Genomic DNA, 6436 nt, shown 5'->3' on the forward strand with positions numbered 1-6436 from the left:
CAGGGGCCAGTCCCATGGCCTAGTGGTTAAGTTCAGTACACTCTGCTTCCATGGCCCGGGCCTGGTTCCTGGGCACAGACCTACACCACTTGTCAGCAGCCACATTGTGGCAGTGACCCACATACAAAAGAGAGGAAGATTGGCACTCATGTTAGTTTAGGGCAAATCTTCCTCAGGAAAAAATAAAAAGCACTCAAAGACAAAACAAGGAAAATACATAATAGCATTGTGCAAAATGGTCTAAGATACACACTTTAGGATTCCCCTCCCTCCAAAAAAACACAGGACTACAAGGAGAAATTTCTTTAAAAATATAACATTTATTGTATCTTTTGATAATATAACAGCTGAAGTAGACAAAAAGACAAAAAATTGGAGTGAAGAAATCTTAATCATCAAACTAGATTGAAAAGTCCTAACGAGTAATCTGTACCTAACAGAGAATATAGTTTCTTTTCTTATATCCATGAAAGTTTTACAAAATTCAGCTGAGAATCTGGGCCACAAAGAAAATCTTGAGTAATTTTTACAAGTTCATATTCAACAGCTACATTCTTTGATCCTAGTAAATCCATAATGACAAAAAAGAAAGAAAGAAAATCAGCCAAACTACTTTAGCCAGTTAGAAACTAAGAAACTTTCCTCAATAGTTAGGATCAAAGTGAGAAATTAATTCTGAAGTTGCACAGTTCATATCGGAGTTTCTAAGATACAGCTGCATTCAGAGGAAACTGTACAGCCTCAAATCCTTTACTACAAAAAAAAGACTGGAAAACCAAAAATAATCAAGTTAAGCATTTGATTCAAGAGATTAGAAAAAGAACAACAAAATTAAGCAAACACATGAAAATGAAACAAATAAAAAAATCAAGAAATGGCAATTAATGAAAATGAAAGCTTAAATAAATAAAATAAATATAATCTTAGGGAGTATAAATAAAACAAACGCTAATCCTTTCAAACAATTATATGGATTAGCCCCTGGCAAATTTGATCAAATTGAAAAGAAAAAAAAATACAATATTAGTAATAAAAAAGGAGATCTCGCACCAGATAGGTAGTAATATAAACTAGTTATAGTGGAATATGAGGTGTAAGTCTAGAGCAATATATGTAAACATTTAGGTAACATTTTAGGTGAAATATATGAGTCCCTGAGAAAAAAAGTAACTATGAAAAAATCCAGTAATGGATGATTGAGTATAGGAAAAATAAGAAAAGTAGTTTATCATTTGAGACATACCAGTACCCACAGGCAGCGTTACCAGACACACCTTCACAGGAGGCCTGGCTGGGGTGGGCAAAGGCAGACGTGGCCAAGATCCCAGTGCTCTTCTGGCAACCCTATAGGCATGACATGGGCATGACTGGATGAGGACTCAATGGACAGGGCAGGCTGGAAAAGGCAGACCCAGAGCAAGACGGTAGGGGAAGAAGGACAGAGCGTGATGGGCAGGGCTATGGGGAGACGGACAGACCAGGACTGGACTGGCAGGGGCCAAGGCTGACAGAAAGGGCTGGGACCTCGTGGGATGGTGAGGAGTGAAACAAGATGGCGGGGGCAGGGGCATGATTGCCATGGCCCCTTGAATTTTCCTCAGTGTCCCAAAGTGGATTCATCAGGGAGGACTATTCCACACTCACCTGTCCCCCACCTCAACATTTTTCCAACATCTCTGGCCTGGGGAATACTAACAATTACACAAAAGTTGCTGAATTGGCTATGCACCAATCAGGTGCCAACTACATACCTGATGGCCTGAGATGGAGGACTGCAGGGAACAAGGGTCATTGGCTCCCCCTTTGTAAGGTCACATCTCCCCTAACAGAAGAAGATCCACCGAGCACTGAGTGGGGATCACTTCACAACCATCTCTGCATATGCACTGCAACCCCCTCCTAAGTACAGTTGCACTGTCACTCACCACCATCGGAGGTTTGGAATTGGGTTGTGGCCAGAGAGACAGGTTTAGGGGACATGAGGGGATATTAAAAGCTCTTGTTCTTCCTAAGTTTATTAACAAAACTCTGGACAGCGTGAGATGAGGGAAGGGCAGATCCCCTGGCTCCGCCTAGGTTCAGGGAAGAAGGAGACAGAGGGATGGAGGAATGGACAGGAACAGAGGGGAATTTTGAGGACCTCCCTCCCAAGGAGTACTAGACAGAGACAGGAGACCAAATGGTGAACAGAGAAGCACAAAGAAACTCTGAGATGCCCTGAGAAAGAAGTGGTTAGAGGAACAGGTGTGTGAGGAATTCATGGAGTGTCTCCCTTGCACAGGGTGTTGGGTACAGGACCTCAGTTGAGCAGGGCTCAGCTGTCTACTCTGGAGCGCAGGTCAGAAGTCAGCGGGTCATGCTGTATTGTCTGATGAAGCATCAAGGCCAGCAGCCCTGCCCGATTTGTCATAGCTGTGCGCACCTTGTTCTCCTGCTCTTCCAGCTCTTCCAGCTTGTGCAACTGTGGGAGGTGAGCATGAGAGGGGGATTCTAGGATCCTATCCTGCCCTCAGCCCCACCCAGCATTGTAGCCTACCACACGAATGCGCTCTAGGTCCACCTCAGCACGCCTCAGCTTCTCCCAGCAGTAGTGGCGGTTGCACAGGATTTTGGGGAGGGCACAGAAATTGCCAGTGAGCTCAAAGACATTGTGCACTAGTGGGCAACCACACACCTCATCATCTGGTACCTGTGGGGAAGAATGAAGAACGATAAGGTACGGAGGAGGGTAGCAATGGAGGGTGATAAGGCAGCCATAATGAGAGGAATAGGAGAATGGAGTGCAGTCGTGCAGGAAGGAGAAGAATGGGGAGCGACCTGGCAGGGAGGAAGAGAGAAATTCAGTGATTAGATAGGGAAGAGGGGGCAAAAGGGAGATGACCAAACACGGAGGATGGAGGGGTTAAGTTAACCAAGCAGGGATGAAGGAATGGAGGTGATCGAGCAGGAAAGACAGAATAAAAGAAAAAGATCAAACAGGAAGGAGAGGAAGGATGGAGAGGAAGTCTGGCAGGGAGAAGTAGATGAATAGGGTTAGTAAGGCATGGAGGAGGCGAGGAATGAGGCAGGGAGGGTGGGAGAAGTGAGGGCTGGTTAAACAGGGAGGAAGGAAAGATTTAGGAGATGACAGGCAGGGAGAAGATGATTGGAGGCAGTGAGGCAGGGCAAATAAGAATGGAGGGAAGTCAGAAATTGAGGGAGAGAGGAATTGAGGGTGGCCATGCAGGGAGGGGAGGAATGTGAAGCGGTAAGGAAGGAGGTGAGACAGGAATGAAGGATGGTCAAGCAAGGAGAAGAGAAGAATGGGGAATGGTTATGCAATGAGGAGCAGAGCAACGGAGGGTGGTCAGGCAGAGCGGGAGAGTGAAATGTGGGTGGAGGGGGTCAGGCAAGGTGGATATGAATAAATAGCAGTCAGACAGAGAGAAAAGTAAGAATAGAGGTTGATCAGGCAGTGAGGAGTAGGGAATGGGGGCGGACAGGAAGGGAGGAGGAGACATACAGGGGTTGGTGAGGACATATGAAGGCAGTCAGGCAGAAGGAAGGAGGAAATAGGAGGCAATCAAGCAGAGAGGAAGAGAAAAATAGGGTAGTCAGGCAGGGAGGAGGGGAGGAATGGAGGGTGATGAAGTAGGGAAGGAAGAGTCTCACCTTAGGGTCCCTCGAGTGCTCAGGGCACAGCACCTGGAGTCGCTTACAGTACCTCTTACTCTGTGGGTCATAAACATCACAGAAGAGCCTTGTGGCCCTGGATGAAGTCGAAAGTGAAGTTCTAAGGGTCAAGAGGAGGGAGGTCCCACCCGTAACCCTGTTCAAACTTTGTCCCCAATCCCCCAACCCCCCTAACCTGCCCACCTTTGCCTATGAGCCCACCCACATCCTGCCACGATCTTGCCCACCATGCTCCTGACCCTGCTCACATCATGCCTTTGACCCTGACTAGCACCCACACTCACCCCTCAATGCAAGTGGGGTAAAAGGACCCGAAGGACGATTTGCACTCATACTGGAAAGAAAGAGTACAAATGGGAGGAACCGTGGATGTACACCACATGCCCTCCCATGACAAAGCCCCAAACAACATATTTGTCCCCTGTAAACTCTATGCTCCTGTCTGCCCAGCCAACGTCCCCCATCACCACTGGCTGATGCCCCAACTTTGGCCCTCATACTGGGGATGGAAGAAAAGCACAAATGGGTGGAGCCATGTGTGTGTGTTGTATTCCCTTCTACAACAAACATCCTGGCACCAAACCTTCCCCCGTCCCCATGGACCCCACCCAGCCAAAAACACCCTTGCCCCATCTGCCCCCAGCCAATTCCCCAACCTTGGCAAAGCAGCGCTCCATGTGGCGCAGGGCAATATGCCTACTGATGGGTTGCCCGCAGGAGACACAGAAGATCTGCAGGTTTATGCTGTTCCTCTCATCTTCGTTGCTCTGCACAGGATAGTGGAAGAGCCAGTGAAGCAGTGCAGAGTGGGGACGGGTAGGGCAAGATACCAGGTACCTCTCTGCTCCACCCCACCCATTCCTGATCACCTCCCCATCCTTGCACACAGCCTGCTGCTTGCCACGCAGAATGATGGCCTCAAGTTCATGGAAATGGCTCTCTGCATCCTTCAGTCGGATGTAGGTGTTCTGCTGCTCACGGTGGATGAGCTCAAGCATTTTCTTGCCATGCTCATCAGCAATGCAGGGGCTCTTCTGCCACTGCTGGATGCGTTGGGGCAGGATATTATAGATGCGGCTGGAAGGGCAGGCAGCAAGAAATGGAATGCGTTGGTGGAGATGTCAAAGGAAGAAGAAATGGATGAGTGACCGAATGGTGAATATACAGAATAATGAATGGTAAATGAGTGAATGTTGGTGAATGAGTGATTGAATGGTGGATAGATGGGTGGATGGGCTGGGTGGGCAAATGACTGTAAGGATGGATGAGTGAGTTGGTGGATGGGTAGTTCAATGGGTGGGTGGCTGTAAGAGTGGATGAATGGGTGGGTAGGTGGATGAATGGTGGGAGGATATATGGGTAGAGGGGATGGATGGACTTACAGATGGCATAGATCATGCCATCTTTATTCCCTGTTGCTTAACCTCCAGGTGCACTCACTCAGCTGCCAGCTTCATGCCACAGTCATCGGAGCAGTACTTGGAGCCTGGTCGGGTGGGATGCACACAGCCAGGTCCCAGGCACTGCCGCAGCAAGCCTGGGTCCTTGGCATCTGTCTGCTCTGGGTGTTTCCTCTTGTCCATGAGCTTCTGCTTCTTCTCCTTCTGTGGGAGAAGCGTGGGCAGGGCAGGGGTAGGGGTGGGTCAATGTCAGCCCCCTAACCCTGGACCCCTTGCCCTGCATGCTGCCCCTGATCTCTGCCTCCATGCCCCCCCCCCCCTTCCCCCCTTTCCCTCACCTTCCACTCCACTTTTTTCTTCAAATTCTCCATTTTCTTCACTTTCACTGCCTTCTTCTGCAGTGCAGGATCCAGGAAAGGGAGCTCCTCAGTGTTACTCATCCAGGGCTGTAAGCCAGGAAAATGCTGACAGGTGTCTCCAAGTTGTTTCTTAAATGGTCTTTGGACACTCCCTGCCTCCTCTCTCCCCCGTTGCTCACCCTTCACTGTCTGCCTTCACTGTCACCATCCTTTTACCCAGGGGCCCTGTCATACACTCATCAGGCTTGGATTGCCAAAACTCCCCTACACAAAAGTCCTAGGATAGGTTTCAGTCCTGAGGCAGGTCCTCTTCGGACAACAGCTGGAGTGTGGCTGTTGTCTCAGGTGCCTCCTTTACTGCCAATGGCATCGCCACCATCTGGTATTTATGGGACAGCCCTGGACTTCTGCAGTTGAGGCAGCTCTGGTTGAGTGGGCAGTACCCAGTGGGACCACGGCAAAGTCTCCAAGGGTATTACAGGCAAGAGCTGAGCTCGCACCAGCTCCGCTCCGCTCCACTCCCTCATCCACCCTGTGTCCTGGACTCACCAGAGACCAGAGATTACAAGTAGGGTTCCTGTGCTGGTGGGAGGAGGGCTCTGGGTCAGCACTAAGTGGATGGGGACAGGCTCACCCTGCCCCAACACTCCTGGCCTCAGCCTCTGGCCAACGCGGCTGGGGCCCACCACACCTGCTTGGATACACTAGGTATCCTGCCTGCCTGGGAATGACTTGCCCACCTTATCCAGACATACCTGACAGGTCCATCTGGCCCCACCTTGCCCACCTGAATGCATAAGGCCCTGCCTATCCGCCCAGAAAAGCTAGACTCCACCCCCTTACACTTGCTCCACTCAGCCTGCCCTGCCCTACCCTCCAGGACCTGCTACCCTGCTTGCCCTGCACCACGGACCCACAGAAGCCACCTTTGCCCAGCCCACCCAAAGACTCATAGTTTGGCCCCTCCACATGCTCTTCTCACCTTCATGTGCTGCCCAGTCCACA

At 49.8% G+C, this 6436-nt stretch overlaps 1 pseudogene; it reads right to left on the minus strand.

Moving 5' to 3' along the window:
* Positions 1-2314: 2314 nt before the first annotated feature.
* LOC124245489 (CXXC-type zinc finger protein 1-like) lies at positions 2315-5801 on the minus strand (annotated as a pseudogene).
* Between the last annotated feature and the right edge of the window lie 635 nt (positions 5802-6436).

Source organism: Equus quagga, chromosome 10 (assembly GCF_021613505.1).
Source record: "Equus quagga isolate Etosha38 chromosome 10, UCLA_HA_Equagga_1.0, whole genome shotgun sequence".
Taxonomy (NCBI): Eukaryota; Metazoa; Chordata; class Mammalia; order Perissodactyla; family Equidae; genus Equus; species Equus quagga.